Source organism: Triturus cristatus, chromosome 12 (genome assembly GCF_964204655.1).
Source record: "Triturus cristatus chromosome 12, aTriCri1.1, whole genome shotgun sequence".
In the NCBI taxonomy this organism is placed as follows: Eukaryota; Metazoa; Chordata; class Amphibia; order Caudata; family Salamandridae; genus Triturus; species Triturus cristatus.
In genome coordinates this window covers 514,649,150-514,666,944 of record NC_140595.1, presented here as the reverse complement: position 1 = coordinate 514,666,944, position 17,795 = coordinate 514,649,150, and the positions used below count along the sequence as shown (strand labels likewise).

The window sequence follows — 17,795 nt, the reverse complement described above, 5'->3', positions numbered from 1 at the left end:
AGGCTTTTTAGAAATAACATTTTGTTACACTGTAATCTCGAAAAACATGCACATGACTTACTGTTTATGTACAAGTTACTTACCTTCGGTAACGATGTATCTGGTAGAGACATTGTCTAGCTGCAGATTCCTTAACTTAGAATATTCCCAGGCGTCAGACTGGATCCAGAAAACCTTTTGCAGAAGCACCTCTGCGCGCCGGGGGACGGCGCAACACGACCCCACCCTGACGTCGTCCACGTATGTGACATCAGCGAGGTCATATAAGTCACTACTAGCGCGCTGACGTCAGTTTTCTTCGGAGAAACTTTTCCGCGGCACAACGCGGAGCCACCAACAAAAAACTGTGAAAGTATGGGAACAGTGTGCGAGGGATGAACATCCATGAATAAAGCAGGAGGATGGTGCAAGACACCATCTTAAAAGACAGAATTAGACACTGCCTACATAGAAGTGAAAAAGCTGTGAGAAAGAACCCCGCAAGCAATGCGAAGACCCTTCCCAAGTGCAACAAGGGAAGAATATCTCAGACAGAAATAGTCTGTCATTATCACGTAGAACAACAGACAGAAATAGACTGTCATTACCATGTAGAACTGTGTCGTCCAGAAAGAACGGAGCACAGAGAGAACCAGAGTCCACCGCAGGAAGGTATGAAAAATGAATAGACTGGCACTACCCCTATAGTAATGGAGGTCTGAAACAGAAGTTAACAGATCACCAAATAAGATGACCATAGAGGAGATCAGAACCCTGAGCCAATAGAGAAGGCGGGAGGGAGGGAAGGCAGCAGGAGAAAAAGAAAATGAAGATGAATCTCTGAGCCAATAGAGATGGCGGGAGGGAGGGAAGGCAGCAGGAGAAAAAGAAAATGAAGATAAATTTCCTGGAAGGTTAATCAAAAGGCATTTTAGATGTAAGAAACCCCTGAGAGGGAGTCCGCTGTATTATGGCAACTCTCAAAGGGACGCAACAATGTGAGCACCTGTGAGAGAAAAACCAATGGCAACTCAAAGAGGCCAGCGGAGAACACCATTTGGCAAGATTTTCGAGGAACGGGAAGGCTGAGTGGGCGTTAAGGAATCTGCGGCTAAACAACGTCTCTACCAGATACATCGTTACCAAAGGTAAATAACTCGTACATCTGATAGAGACATCTAGCCGCAGATTCCTTAACTTAGAATAGATACCACAGCCATACCCCAAAGGGGAGGTGGGTCTGCGACAGAACAGAAAGCGCCAAGCACTTGCGCCGGCAACAGAGGGACAGACAATGGGGAAGGCTGTGGCGGAACAACCAGACAGCAACCGAAATAGCTCGGAAGAGCAAAAGATAACAGGATGCAAGACATCCCAAAAATGCTAGAATGGTGCTACACCTACCTGTATAAGCATGAGAGATAGAAACTGCACCAGCCATATACCAGAACAAAAGAAAGAGCGGAAGAAGGACCCCTCTCAGCGTAATGGCGCACTATGTGAACACCGACCAAAGGATGAGAAGAAACATGAAGAGATGCAACCTGAGCCTGCCAGGCTAGCCCACGGAATAAAGGCCGGAGAGGCTACAGTCAAGAACCAAAGGTCAATAAGTAGAAATCAGCAATGTTTTTAGAATTGCAGGCGGAGACAAGAAACACGCCAAGCGCACACCCAGACCCAAAAGGGGGATCAGGGACGAATAGTAACAATCTTAAACACGCTGATGCAGGCCACCACAGAAACATGCACAGAGCAAACAGCCACAGAGACCATAAGGTGGTGTAGCTAAAATAAGCATAAGGCTGCTCGACCAGGAAGCCAGAAGACCAAGGTGAGAACAAACACACAAAATACAGATATGCAGGGTGTAGACCTAGGACGACTGACATTTGAAGAGCCGTCTCGCATGCCCAGCTGATATAATATAGGGTGAACTTAAAGAAGGAGGAACATCCGAAGGAAGGTGCAGCAGAAGCACCAAAGTACTAAGGCGTAGAAACGCCGAATTTCAGACCACACCCTCCGACTGGAAGTAAAAGTAACCCTTGCCCAGAAGAGAGATTGTCCAGTAACTGAACACGAAGAAGGGAGCAGTGTAAAACCGGGGAACCACCCCAGTAAGTGGAACGCAAAAAGGGCCTTATCGGCAATACCGCATGCATCACTGAAAAGCTCCCTGAAACATGGAGACTTCGGACCAGACCTTGCAGCCTCGAAGAGAGATGAAGAGTTAGGAAGAAGAATACCCATGGAACTTGTATATATGCATAAATACATATATATAGCAAAAACGGGTAAACTAGCCACGACTATGCAACATGGTTGTAGAGGAGCATATCTAGTGCAGTAATGGCAGATGGAAGCTGCCTTTAAAGCGTGAAGAACACCCCGAAAACCTCCCAAGGAGAATGAAGCAAATAAGCAAGATGACCCATGATGTATAGAAGATGTCGCCAAGGCACAACATTGAGCACCATACAACGGCAGATAAGAGCACCAGAGGACACAGAGGCCAAGGGATTTCTTAGGCCCAGTTGCCAAACAGAGCTATAGAATAGCAAACAAGTACCCCACACGGAGTATGCACACCCCAACAACTGTGAACACCTATCAGGACAAGCCACAGTCCGAGGAACAATTTGTGGAACACTGCCACAGTAGGTTAACTGCCAGTTTAAAACGCATAATGCATCCAAAGGATGCTAAACGAAAGGTTAATCACCCCGACCATGTGAAACGAAGACCTGAGGCTTACTACCAGCCGAAAACACAACTCATCAAAGTGATGCTAAATGAAAAGGTACCACCCCAGAACAAACGCCTGAGGAACACAGGTCTGACAGGGGGGGGGGGGGGAGCCCACAAGGATAAGCTGAACAGCCAAGTCGGCGTGTGCTTCAAACAATAAAACCCCATCAAAGGGTAAATCAACAATTCTCTCTTGGATATTTTCCGGGAAGAGGCTATCCCGTAACCAAGCATGACGCCGTAAGGCGACTGAACCAGCCATAGTCCGCCCTAAGGAACCAGCAGTATCCAAGGCGGAGTGGATCGTAAACTCAGCAAGGTCACGGCCATCCCCGAGAAGATGGAGGTCAACACAAGCGCCTTCAGTGCTGGTGGAGAGCAGAGACTCTGCAGAGTCCCACAGGGCAGAGGTAGCCCGAGCCAGGACACACACTGTATTTAGTGATCGTAGTGCAGCGCAAGTGGAGGCAAAGATGTTCCGACCCCATGACTCAAGCCATCTGGATTCCTGGGAGGGAGGAAGTATTAGCCGGGGCAAGGAAGGGAAGGCAGTTTGCAAAATAAACCCCTGCACGTCTGGTTGCACAAATAAGCAGATCGGATCATGTGGAGCAGGACGTGGAGGTGCAAGACCGAACGAGCCACCGGATCACCGGAAGCTGGCCAAACCCAGGTACCCAAAAGGGCATCATAAAGAGAAGCCTCAAAGGGCAGAGGTGGCTCCACATTCCCTGACCCACGGTGAAGGACATCAGGTAAAGGGTCCACAGACAAGGGCGCCGAAGGGGATTGCATGTTCAAAATCCGAGTGGCCAAGGAGACCCCTCTGAGAAAAGCCGCACCAGCCTCGGTAGCCCTCCGATGAGGGGATAATAGCTCATCAGTAGGTGAGGGCTGTAAGCTAATCCTCCCAAGACAGTGAGGGTGCGACCAATGCCCAACTGAGGGGAGCCCCATTGACGAATGGGGGTCCTGATGAGGCTCATGAGGAGGCGAGGAGCCTGTCGGGTGCGGGTGCTCATGAGGAGGCGGGCATCCTGCCGGATCCACATATTCTAAGGGAGGCACAGGCAAGAATACATCCAGCATTGCCGGGCGTGAGGCCGATGCCAAACTCTCTCCAGACGCTTCCGGAGAAGAGTTAACAACCCGGCGTTGATGCGGCGCCAAAACAACTTTAGTCGGCGCCGATCAAGCCTCGTCCGGCACCGACGGGACTCCATCCGGCGTCGAGTTGGCCCCTTCCAGTGCCAAAGCCACAACAATCTCCCCTTCCGAAGAAGGCGGCGCCGGGGATGCAAGCTTCTGCCACCGTACCAGCGCCGACGCAGTCTCAACCCTAACCGGCTCCGACTCCGAAGAAAGAAGTGGAGGCGAGTTCCGGCGCCGACCCCGGCTCCGGAAAGAGGGCCGCCTGCCCAGAAGGCAGAGGCGTGCACAAAGCGGGGCTTTGAGCACCAGCAACCACCAGCGACGCCACAGGGAGCCCCACGGGACTATGCGGCGAGGCAGGGGTGCAATGGGTCATAGAGAGGGACCCAGCCGGGCCGCACCCTGATGACGCCATATGGATCATAGAGGGAAACCCAGCTGGGCCGCGCCCCGACGATACCACATCTCCGACATCCCCCGAGGGCAAGGGCTCATTTGACACCAGGGGTGAACCCACTGGCGAGTCTGTAGGGGACCCCACAGGTTGCGGAGGCCCAGAGGACGCCCCAGGGACAGGAGAGGACCCAAGGGAGGCCTGCAAAGCCGTGGCATAGGCCTCTATTTGGGCCCGAGTCGTCCCCCGCACAGGGATAGGGCGGACAGAGGGGGGGCGCCTGTCGGGGGCGCATGTCCAGAATGTTCCAGGAGCCAGTGCCCGTGACAACAGATTAAAGTGAGGTCGAGGACCTCGGCGGCATGCGCCGCGACTTACCAAGAAGTGATTAGCGACGGACCCAGGCGGCGATCGACGGCGGAACTGCGTTGAAGAGGCCGGGGGACGAGACAACTCCGACCAGGACAGCAGTGCAGAAAGAAGCTTCATTCGGCGCTCCCGCCGGGACTTCGGCTTGAGGTGTTGGCAGGCGATGCAGTCCGTGGAGTCGTGGTGCTCGCCCAAACACCACATACAGATAAGATGCGGGTCCGTCGCAGATATTTGCCGCGAACAGGAAGTACAGGATTTAAAGCCCGAGTGCATCGCACATTGTTCCAGACGCGAAGCGTCGAAAAAGCGCCTGAAAACAGGCCAGAGGAACCGCTCACTCCGGATCCGCGTTGCACGCGGAAAAGAAGAAAACTGACGTCAGCGCGCCGGGAGGGACTTATATGACCTCGCTGACTTCATGTACGTGGATGTCGTCAGGGCGGGGTCGTGTGGCGCCGTCACCCGGCGGGCAGAGGTGCTGCTGTAAAAGATATATATATTTTTTTTAAGAGAGTTACTATAAACCATGTGCCACATCCGATGCGTGATCAAAGGTATAGAACGGGTGCAACATCAGAGTTTTTATGTTTCTGTCATGTGGTACCAGCATCGGCTGTCTCTGGAGGAATATGACGATCACTGACAACCATGGGCATGCTAGCTGAACTTGGAATTAGAACCAAAATAGTCTACCTTGGCTGCACATTTCCACAAACAGGCGTGCTTGACCACAAAATGCCACTTATCCTTAACATACATAAAAAATAACCAAGCAAAATGCAAAGAACATTTTTGAAAACAAAATTGAAGAAAACTGTAAGAGGACGCGTTAAAGCGCAGCAGGCACATGGAATCAGGTTTTAGCTACCTAAATGCCAGGATAGTCTGCATTGCCCTCCAGCTCAGTTCAGCATTCTCTTAGAGTGTACACAAAAATGTTGAGATCCCATCAATGGCTTAAACCAGACATCCTCCTCTCGGCTTACACTTATGTTAAAACTTCACTTAACATCTGAGCATCATGATAATGGCAACACATCTAAGAGTTAGGCATTCTTAAGGCCCTTGGTCCCTTAATGACTCAGCCCTCCGACCATCTCTGATCTGTAATCCTTCCCATGTACTTTAAGAATGAGGCATCATATCAGCCGCTTACTATACATCATTCAGAATACCACCTCTCATCCTCCGGGTAGCTGGTTCCGAGACTTTGATGGGAAAATTACCAGGTTCGGGGGGGGGGGCGCTTATAGCCTTTCCCCGCTGCCGGATCCTGCCCTTTGATGGAGGCATGGGTATGACAAATCTTCATCTCTACTATTTAGCCACCAGACTCCTTGTCGACCATGATTGGTTTACAGGGGGGTGGTCTGACCTGGCCTATTGGACTTAGCTTAGAACTATAGATTTCCCGCAAATCCAAGCCTACTTATATGGGGCTCCCATCCACAGGCGATTCCAAATGGCTCAATTTACTGTTTTGAATTATTTGCTCAGCTTTTCTCCTACATCATTACACTGCCTTTGAACTGGGGTGGCATGCCCGAATGCTTTAATCACGGCCGTGTTTTTTTGCTGTCTGTCAGAGATGGATTCTGACCTACTATGCAATTTTATGCTGTCCTTTTGTGTTTTTTCTATCCAAATGCAAATAAACTTAATAATCAAAAAAAAGACTCAAAAGACGTCGACAAAAAGTAGAAAAAAGGCGAGTCAAAAAGAGACTATGGGACACACCCTACCGATCTGCGCTGGCAGGCACGAAAAAAAAGAACTGACGTCAGCGCGCAGGGGCGTCATCTGAGTAGACAACGCAACGTCATCCCGGCGACCAAGACGCTGATGACGATGAACGCGGAGTCGACCGATGCCACCTACTGACATGCAGGGGTACTGCTACGAAAAAGTTTCTCTGGATCCAGTCTGACCCTGGAGGGAATTCTAAGGTAAGGAATCGATAACTACGGTCTCTTTCAGTGTCATTAAAACAGTTTAAAATGGAGAATCTTTTGGAGTACCATGATTTCTTCATCCAATCGGGCGGTGGTTGCATCCTGGGACTGACACAGTCATGCATCAGCTTCATGTTAGTCTTCCAAATTGCACGTAAGGCAGGTCAGGCCTCGGGAAAACTACCAAACCACTACCCGTAGTGGAGAGCCTTGAAGAGTCCATGGTACAGCAGGATCCACAGACCAGTTGTCGAAGTGGAGGTGCCTGTGGCTGCAGGAGAGTGACTCCTTCACTGCAAGGGAGATTCCTTCCAGCTGTACTTAATGCACACATAGTTCGTGTTTACTCTGGAGGATGCACGGTCACAGATGTTGCAATAGGGGTGGAGAGCAATGAGATGAAGTTGCAGTAGGAGCCTTCCTACCAGGAGCAGTCTTGTTTTGAGTGCAGCAAAACCCAACAGCAGAGATCAGTGTCCAGCAGCAGAAGAATCTTGTGGAGGATCCAGAAGATGACTCTTGCAGAGGAATCCTTGGTCCAGGGGAGCCCTTAAGTAATAGAGGAAGGGCGTTCTACAGCTTCTGCTGAGACCCACCGTCCTCAGGGACGCTATTCTGGTGGTCTTACCGGTCAGATGTTCCCAGGGGCCTTTGCTTTTCTTGCTTTCATGATGGCATGATCAAGTGGCCACCTGGTGGAGTTCTGGGCACCTTTTGTGCCAGAGCAGAAGCCAAGGGGTTCTGCACTGGAGTAACCAGTTTATTCAAGGAGGGCACCAAATGTGCCCTTCAAAGCAGTCTGGTGGCACTCGAAAGCCGCCACACCATAGCCCAGAGACACCCAATTCTAAAGGAGAGGTGGCTACATCTCTCCTCTACAGGAAATTCTTTGCTCTGCCTTCCCAAGCAGCAGCAGGAGGACAGAACAGTGCAGATGTACAGACAGTATCCATGGGCTCTCATGGGTGGCATAATTCATGCTGCAGTCCATGGGAGACCCCTGGTGTACCAATGCCCTGGGTCCCTTGGTACCATATACTAGGAACTTACAGGGGTACACCAGTATTCCAATTGTGAGGTGTAAAAAGTACCAATTAATTTAGTGGCGAGAACAGACACTAAGGTACTGGTTAGAAGGATACCAGTGTACTACAGTCTGAACACTGACACTAGGCAAAAAGTGGAGGAAACCATGTCAGAAAGATCCTACTTTCCTACACAGACTGCAAGCCAGTGTTGAATAAACACTTCTGTCTACACAAGTTAGAAAGAAGAAAGAAGGCAGAGCCTTCAAAGGCATGCCAAATGTCTTTATCATACAGTGAAGCTCTAAATCGTCGCAAAGCCAAATCAGCATGCATACCAAATAAAAGTATACCATCAAATGGCATATCTTTCAGGCAATTCTGCACAGGCTCTGAAAACCCACACTGGCTTAGCCAAGCATGTTACTGCACTGCAACTGACTTAGCCATTGCTCTACATAGGGAATCAGTGGTGTCCATACCACATTTTATAGTGATTTTGCTGCTTCTTGGCCATCACGCACCAACCGTAACAGTTCACTTCTGGCTTCCTCCGGGAGAGCGGGCACCAAACTCTTCACTGACTCCCATAACACATGGGAAAAACCTGCAGAGAAAACATGTAGTACTCAAAGACCATAATGCAGCACTAACAGAAGATAAAATATTCCTCACACAACTTTCCAGCCACCTGGACTCAATGCTTGCTGGAACTAGAGGGAGGACATTTAGGTCCGCAGAGGCTGTAGCTACTTGCACAACCAGACCTTTTGTGGAGGGATGTTTTAGGAGACAATTAGGGTCCCCAGGGGCGGGCCGATGCCTATGGGACATAGCCTGGTCTACAGGCATTCCTGTTACCGGCCCTTCCCAAGCCCCAAACGATATGTCATGGAGAGACTCATTATAGGGAAGTAGGGGCGCCACTACTGTCTTATCCTGGTGAGCATCCACCAAAGGGTCTTTGTACAATTCCACCGAGGGGAGCTGGCAATGTAAGACAACATCGATCTCTCCTTAATGTACGAGTTACTTACCTTCGGTAACTATGTATCTGATAGAGACGATTCTAGCCGCAGATTCCTTCACGTAGAATTATCCCCAGGCGTGAGACTGAATCTGGAAACTTTTTGCCACAGCATCCCTGCGCGCCGGGGACGACATCACGCCACTCCGCACAGGCGTCGTCGGCGTACGTCACGTCAGCGAGATCACATGAGGCCCGCCCCGGCATGCCCACATCAGTTTTCTTCTGAGAACATTTCCGCACCACAACGCAGAACCACCAGATAAAAAACTGTGGAAGCAGGGGAACAGTATGCGAAGAGCAGAAAAATTGAGAACAACAAGCAGAAACCTGCGCAGTCACCCTGCCAGCACATAGACAACCTCCCATCCCTGTGCCCCGGAGGCAAGAACATGCGTAAAAGGCACGGCACACGTAGGAAAAACCACTCCCCCTTCCTGAAAAAGGAATGGGACCAGTCCCAAGACAGACCGGGACAACAAACCTCCAAGCCACCCCAACCTAGAGGGCAATCACCGACAAGGGCAAGACAAGGCCAGATGACCCTTAATCAGAGGATAGCGAAGGAAGGGAGGGGAGGACAGGGATAGAAACAATCCCCCCCCAAACCTGGAGTAGCCAGAGCAGCAGGGCACCAGCGCACTGAAACCACATCCTCCAAAGAACCAAGGGAGGAATGAACCACCCCCAGATGGAGCCACCCGTCAATAACAAGGAAGGCACTCACAGGAGACACAGCCACACACCCGGAGGCGAGTCTCGAAGACCAACCCAAGGGTCCTCGCAGAATAGGGAAGGAAGGGCGGGCCGTGAAGGAATCTGCGGCTAGAATCGTCTCTATCAGATACATCGCTACCGAAGGTAAGTAACTCGTACCACTGATAAGAGACTACTAGCCGCAGATTCCATCACGTAGAATAGATACCCTAACAATAGCCCCAGGGAAGGAGGGTCTGCGAAAGGACCACACCAGCCAATGCATAACAGAGGGCCCCACAGGGGACCAGATCTGTGGACCAGGTAGAACCTCACCCCTGCCAGGCCAAGGGAACCCCACAAGCAGGATCCCACAGACCCCAAGGGGATGTAGGAGGGAAAGAAGGCTGAAGAGGCTCGTACATTCACATCAGAGGAACCGGGGGCAAGGACTGAGGCTGAAGCACCCCACTCCCCCACAAGGCAACATAGCTTCCGCCCAATGCCAAGACAGGAAAAGCAGAAGAAAAAGAAGAAGAAGCCTAGAGGGACCAAGGAAACTAGGGGAAAGAAGACGAACCCACTCCAGATGGAGAGCAGCCTGCCAGCCAGAACCACGCCGGCAGACAAAGCAAGAAGAACAGCCCGAGGCCCCAGGAAGCAGGAGGAGATGCCCGGGCCACCACTACGAGTGGCCGCGCACACGACCTCAGGAAGCAAAAGCAACCTACCTAAACGCCAAGGAGAACAGGCACCCGAAGGCGACCAGAACCCTCTAGCAGAGCGCAAGCCATATGACAGCTACCACTACCCCACACAGGGTACGTTAAGTCCCAAGATATGGGAACCCTCTTTGAAAGAACTTCCGCAGCAGGGAAAAAAACACCCCCGCTGAAGGCTTGACAAGCAGCCCAAGCAAAGCAGAAGGCCCAATCTCAGGGCCAAGCATGCGTAACAACTCCTGCAGAACCACACACAATCAACACAAGGGCCTTCCAGCAGCCAACAATGCCAAAGTCCCAAGGAAGGACGTAAACGGCCAGAAAAAACACTGCACAGCCAGAACAGCCGGCTTAAGAAGGCCCAGAATCAACTCAGAAGTCACTGAGGGGGGGACGGAGCCCTGCCAAGAGCCTTTGGATAGCGGTGTCGGCCGGGGCATGGAACAACAGGCTGCCATCAAACGGAGGGTCGATGAGTCGCTCCCGAATATTCTCAGGGAATACTCCATCCCGAAGCCAAGCATGGCGACAGAGCGACTGAGTAAGCCATGGCCCGGCCCAGCACCTCTGAGATGTCCAGAGCGGAGCGGAGAATAAACGTCGCAAGCTCACGGCCATCGAATGCATGATGCCGTAAGTCCACCAGGCCAGACTCCTGGAACGCTGCAGATTCTAGAGACTCAGCCGAGTCCCACAAACAGGAGGAGGCCCTAGCCAGCACACAGAAGGTGTTGAGGTCCCGCAGGGCCACGCTGGTCGAGGCGAACATATTGCGTCCCCAAGAGTCCAGCTAGCGGGCCTCTCGGGACGGCAGAGTCACCAGTGGCGGCAGGCAGGGAAAAGTAGTCCGCAAAAGGGGGCTGGCGGCTGAGGGGTGAAGGGAAAGACATGCCGGGTCACGCGGCGCCGGGAGGTGACGGTGCAGAAGCTGCTGAGGCAGGACACCTCCAAGCACCCGTCAAGGAAGAAAGGAGTGAACCTTCAAAGGGAAGTAAGATTTCCCTTTCACCAGAGCCCTGGTGGAGGACCTCCAATAGATGGCCCGCCGGAAAGTGAGCCACCGGGTCACCCATGCGCAGAATGCCCACAGCCGTGGACACCGCGTGAGCGAAGGCCGCACCCGCCTCCGTAGGGCCCCGCGGTGGAGAAAGCAGCTCCTCCGTGGGCAACGGCTGCAAACTAAGGCGGCCGTCTCTGAGGCCAAGCGGGGCGGGCAAGGGCCAGACCTGGAAGTCAGAAGGAGCCGAAGAATGAGGGACATGCCACTCTTCCGACGAACACCTCTGCCTCAGGAAGGGCGGGGAGCCTCCCTTCAACGCCGGTGAAAAAGACACCACACGGCGACCAGTCTCCAGGGAGGACGACACCAATATACAGCCTGCCTCCGTACAAGGAGCGTCCCTAGACGAATCTGCGGTACGACCCCTGCGCGGAACCGTAGAGTTGAGGTAGGACGTCGGCACCAGCCAGCGTCGTCGGACAAGGGACCTCCAAGTCACCCCGCACTGGGGACCGGAGCGGGGACGGAGCAGAGCTGGAGCTGCACCGGCCCCGGAGCGGCGCCGGAGTGACGCCGACCTGACCCCCGCCGAGGCAGCCACCTGTGTGGGGGAACGAGACGGGCCTGGGGAGTGGCACGAAGCCCTCCGCCAGCCGCGGCCCAGAATGAGGCGAAGATCACTTGGCAACCCATGTGGCGGCGTCAGGGACGATTCAACCTCAGACTCCGACGAGGCAGCCACCTGTGGGGAGGGACGAGAGAGGCCCGAAGAGGGACGAGGGGGTCTTCCCACGGCTTCGACCCAGAGCGAGACGAGGAGGGTCCACCAACCCCTGTGGCTCCGCACGGTCCAGCTGCTGCCGGCGCCGTAGCAACGTCTACTCTGCCTTAGACAGGACCACCTTGTCAAAGGACCGAAAGGGACTCGGGGATGCGACCTAAGCCCCGGTGACCTCTCGCGACACCACAGGGACTCCTGTGGGAGTATGCGGCGAGACAGAGATGCCGTGGCCTGAAGGATGTGCCCCAGAGGAGCTGCACCCCAACAGTACCACATCCTCCAAGCCTGGATCCGAACCTGTCGGCGCCAGAGCCACCAGCGGCGCCGCAGAGGGCCCTGCGCAGAACGAGAGATCTGCCGACGCCCCAGGAGGGGAAGGAGGAGGAGACGTCAGCGAGGCCTGCAAAGCCGCCGCATACATCTCCATTTGGACTCTCGCCGCCCTAACACCTGGAAACGGACAGGACGATACACGGGGCCAGATCACCCGCGGAAAGTCCACGCCTCCGGAAGGCCGAAAACCAGCCCCGGGGACAAACTGTGACACTTACCCACCGGGGAGCGATGCTCACGTGACATTGGAGAAAGGCGAGGACGACGACCACGGCCGTATCTGAAGCCGTCCGTCAAAGCAGACCGAGGGGAGGACGTCGACGTGGAGAGACGAGCCGAGAGAAGCTTCATCCGACACTCCCGCCACGACTTCGGCTTCAACTGTTGGCACTGCGTACAATCTGTGGTGCCGTGATCCTCCCCCCAAACACCACATACAAATGAGGTGAGGGTCCGTCGCCGACATAAGATGCCCACAAGACGTGCAAGTCTTAAAGCCCGAAGGCATTCGCACACTGTTCCACCAAAGAAATGGAAGAAAAAAGGGGCCCTAACAGATCCATAGCAAGGATCGGATCCGCGTTGCACTCGGAAAAGGAAAAAACTGACGTGGGCGCGCTGGAGCGGTTCTTTTGTGACGTCGCTGACGTCACGTACACGGACGACGCCTGGGCAGAGTCGCGTGATGTCGCCCCGGCACGCAGGGATGCTGTGGCAAAAAGTTTCCGGATCCAGTCTCACGTCTGGGGATAATTCTATGTGAAGGAATCTGCAGCTAGTAGTCTCTACCAGATACCTCAACATAAGAGGAACTCACCTCTGTTGCCATACCAGGTGGAGAAAGCAGATCAAACTTAAGAGGACTGAAGACCACTAAGCTTACCTGGTTAGTCAGCGAATTTGCCTCCAAGGGAGGCTGGACAGTACTGTCTAAAAGGTATTGGCACCCTATACTCTGCCAATTGCCTTCCAAAATGTGCATTCACATAGGAGGAGCAGAAACAGCTGTATAGGGGCAGATGTAGCGTTGTCTAAAGTGGAAGGCTCCATCAGCGCCACATCCCACGCCGTGCGGCAACATGTCGACGTCAAAAAGAGTGCTGCATCGATTGGCATCATCGATGTCATGGGCTGCCCAGACTCTGAAGATGAAGACGCCGAAGGGCTGTACACCGACGCCATCTCAAATCCGATAACTGGTTCAGAGGGCCCGACTGGCACCGAGAGTGAACCCGCTGGCAAGGATTCAGTAAGGGCACCTCCCACCTCCTTGGGGCTTGAAAGCACACCAGATGGGAATTGAAGCCCCGAGACTTTATGGAGGGGGCCGTAATAATCCTGCAATTGGGCTAGAATCACCCCAGCTCCAGGATATTAAGGGAGGTGCGGGTGGACTCTCAAGATTGCTCTACAAAAGAAGGCTGGGAGATAGCGTTAGAAACAAACGTACATTTCGGGCGTAGGTGCTTCGGAGCCTCCCTCGACAGACGGCTCCTCGACTGGTCTCTGGAGTTTGTCGAGGACTTACGACGCCACGGTGTCTCAGTCATACCGCCAGGCTTTTCATTCAACGCTCTCTCAATGTCTTCGGCCGAAGACGCTGACAGGGACCAAAGTTCTCAGTCATGATTGAGTCCCAGGCACCACAAACAGAGGGTATGAGGATCGGTGACCAAGATCCAAAGGGTCTAAACCCTGAAGACATTGCAAAAAGCACACCGTTTCTCACACAAAAATGTGGAGATAGACCAAAAAACATCCCCCTGACTGCTCCGGAACCGCGTTGCAAGCAAGGAAAACAAGCATTGGCATAGCCAATAGGTCTCGCCTTAGGGACACCAATTCCGGCACACTACGGAGGAGGGGTAGGTTTCCACACCCTGGGCAGACGAGCACTCTTTCTCGACCTGCTACCTCCGAGGTGCCGACGGAGCCCATCCCCTGGACTAGAAGGGTTGGGCATAGGTTCCTAAAGAAAGAGTTCCTATCAGCGCTTGGACGCTTAACTCCCTTAATACTAAGGTACTACAGGTACACAGTTCTTTGCTTCCCTGGAACCTGTCTCACTTTGTTCCCACCTTGTTACAGGTCCTGACGAAGCGCTACTGGATCCCCTATGGACCAACAGCAAGCGCGAAACATGTTGACCCTGTTTCTGTAGGACTTTACTCACCACAACACCCATCCTGAGAGCAGCGGTTAGTCACACATCTGCCCTCTACCTTCTTTCCAAAGAGGAGCTCCAGGATTATATATATATTTTTTATTTTTGCCATATGGACCCGTGAATAAAAACTCTGGTTCTGGGTTCCATATAGCAATTTTAACCCACCCATTCACCGTCCCTTTTTATAGGCCCACACACCCCCATGCACAACTGCGGCGTCTCCATAAAAGATCTCCGATAAAGAGCCCTCTTGCGGGGCCCGTGAGGGACAGCAGCGCCACCCCCACGAGGAGCAACGCCCGATAATGAAGCATGACACACAAAAGGGTGTGTGAGGGCACTATATTCTGAAGGAGGAATTCCCCCACACTCACTTTGACCCAACCTCGCGACAAGCCCACACACCAACGTTTTGGTACACTCTCTATTCTCTGAGGAACAGCTACCCTCCTAATATATACACCTTATGTGTTTAGCCAGAACTTTTGGCTATGTTTTAGAGCATTGTGGCTGCTGTGAATCATGTTGAAAAGTTATAACAAAAAGTGTTAAGCATTTTTGTTACCTTTATACAAACCAAGACGACATTATATACAACTTAACAGCCTGATTAAAAAAAGATTAACATAAAAAATGTCTTCTAGTTTTTTTTGTCCTTGCACTGCTGGAAACTTCTTCCTGCCTGTTGTCATGCTGGTTTGTCATAATTGTTTTGTTATGGGTGAGCGGGACATAAATAAGGGGGGAGTGGAGGTTGTAATACAGTAATTTAATTAGAACACGTGCATCGGACGGACACTAGGGGAGAATCAACAGATGCCAGATTCCAAAGGCAGACTGTCGTGATGCTTAGGTGATGCGCGGATGCAAAATGGTGGTGGTGAGTGATGTTTGGTGATCAGGTGGTGCCACTATATGGTGTGGATTGGAGGTACGTTGTGGATTGTGGAGTAGTGGAGTTGAAATATGTTGTTTGTGTGTAATTATGTGGTGTGTATTGCAAATGTGCGGAGTTGAATTGTGTGGCCTGGAACTGTGGTGTTGAGTGAAATTATGCTTAGAGAAATTGTGTCATGGTGTGGAGTGCATTTATGTTGATTGGTGGTATGTGGCATAGAGTGCATTTATGTGGAGTATATTTATGTTGCATTGAGTAGAGTGCAATTATGTGGCGTGCAATTATGTGGCACTGCGTGGTATTATATGGTGTGTATTTATGTTCCATTGAGTAAAGTAATTATGTGGCATGCAATTATGTGGCATGTGATTATGTGGAGTGCATTTATGTTGCATTGAATAGTGTAATTATGTGAAGTGTAATTATGTGGTACTGAGTGGCATTATGTGGTGTATTTATGTTGCATTGAGTAGAGTGTAATTATGTGGTGTGTAATTATGTGGTGTGTAATTATGTGGTGTGTAATTATGTGGTGTGTAATTATGTGGCCCTGAGTGGTATTTTGTGGAGTGTATGTTGCATTCAGTAGTGTGTAATATATGGCGTGTAATTATGTGGGGTGTAATTATGTGGCGCGGAGTGGTATGTGGAATGAATTTATGTTCCATTTAGTCGTGTTATTATGTGGCGTGTAATTATGTGGCACTGATTGGTATTGTGTGGAGTGCATGTTGCATTGAGTGCAGTGTAATTATGTGGCATACAATTATGTGCCACTGAGTGGTATTACGTGGAGTGTATTTATGTTGCATTGAGTAGAGTGCACGCGGGCAGCCACCACTGGCATTATACAAGAAAGTTCTCTGGCACCACGGGGGGACAGAACCACTGGTATTTATTTATTTAGGTCATTTATATCACGCACGATTCATCCCCAAGGGGATCTCTAGGCGCTAGAGAAAAAGACAGGCAGTCAGTGAGGAGCGGCTTAAAAGAGCCCTGTTTTGAACAGTTTTTTAAATTGGGACAGATTCGGACATTCCCGGATTTGTTCCGGGAGGCCGTTCCATAGTTTGGGAGCTTGATGGGAAAAGGAACGACACCCCCCCCATATTTACCTTCCTGATTCTTAGGCATCACAGCAGCTTACGATTACTATATCTGAGCTGACGTGTAGGTTGATACCATTTAAGTTTGTTGGTCAGATAGGCCGGACCCAGTCTGTACAGGGCCCTAAAGACCAGACATAACATTTTAAGGGTAGCCCGTTTCTTGACTGGAAGCCAGTGTAATTGGCGTAGGAGAGGCAAAGAAGGGGTTTGGGCTGGTTTGTCAAGGGCGAGGCGGACAGCTGTATTTTGCACGACCTGTAATTTGAATAAAAGGTCCTCCCTAATTCCTACCAATAAGGAATTTCCATAATCAAGGCAGCTTATTAACAGCGCCTGAATGAGAGTCTTTCTGGCGCTTAGCGGGATCCATGGGAAGATCTTCCTCAACATCCGCATGTTCCCAAAACAGGAGGCTGCAAGCGTCTTCACCTGTTTCTCCATTGAGAGCTGGTTATCTATTTTTATCCCCAGGTTCTTCGCCCAGCTTCTCGGGGAGGGGGCCTCTCCCAGTTCTGATGGCCACCAGTCTGGGGACCACAGATCAACAGCCTTGCCAAACAAGAGTATCTCAGTTTCAGAGGAATTTAGTTGTAAAAAATGTCTCCTCATCCAATCTGCTATGTTGATCATGCACTTTGAAAACGTAGCTTTCGTTTCGGCAGGGTACTTATCTATATGTACAATTAGCTGCGTATCATCAGCGTAAGATATAGATTCAAACCCACAGTTCCTGATGATTGAGGCCAGGGTGGCAACATATAGATTAAATAATGTGGGACTCAATATGGAGCCCTGCGGTACCCCCTTGTCCACTGCAGCTGAAGATGACACATAGGACCCTAATTGGACAGATTTGGTTCTATCAGAGATAACTCTGAAACCATTTAAGGGCTGAGCCTCCAACACCAATCGCCCGCAGCCTGTTTAGAAAGATATTGTGGGAGATGGTGTCAAAAGCCGCCGACAGGTCCAGCAGCACCAACATAGCTGGAGAGTCCCCATCGAGTACAACACAAGAAGGAGAGAACTGGAACCACACAGGTAGAGAACCACTGGCACCACACTGGGACAGAACCACTGGCAGCACACGGGGACAGCAACCATATGCACCATGCAGAGATATAGCTACCACTGGCACAATATGTCAAGGGGGGGGAACTGGCACCTCACGGGACGGCAATCACCACCACACACAGGGCCGGAACCATGCGGCAAAAGCTATCGCAGACAGGGCACAGCGAAAGCCTTTACAAGTAGGTACCACACAGGGAAAGCCAGTCCTGGCCTCACAATGTGAAAATGAGAAATGGCAACACACAGGGGAAACAGACACTGGCCCCACAGGATATGTAACTTTTACTCCACGGCGTTTTACATGATGGCGATTACAACACTAGTCTTACATGGCCATTAAGAACACCGAGAGTCCTTTTT

The 17,795-nt window shown here is 51.5% G+C and overlaps 1 protein-coding gene across 7 annotated transcripts in view; it reads right to left on the bottom strand.

The window, feature by feature from the left end:
* The window catches only part of CHD9 (chromodomain helicase DNA binding protein 9), a 1,905,864-nt gene that overhangs the window by 1,031,132 nt on the left and 856,937 nt on the right, over positions 1-17,795 (bottom strand). The gene's annotated exons all lie outside the window — the stretch shown is intronic.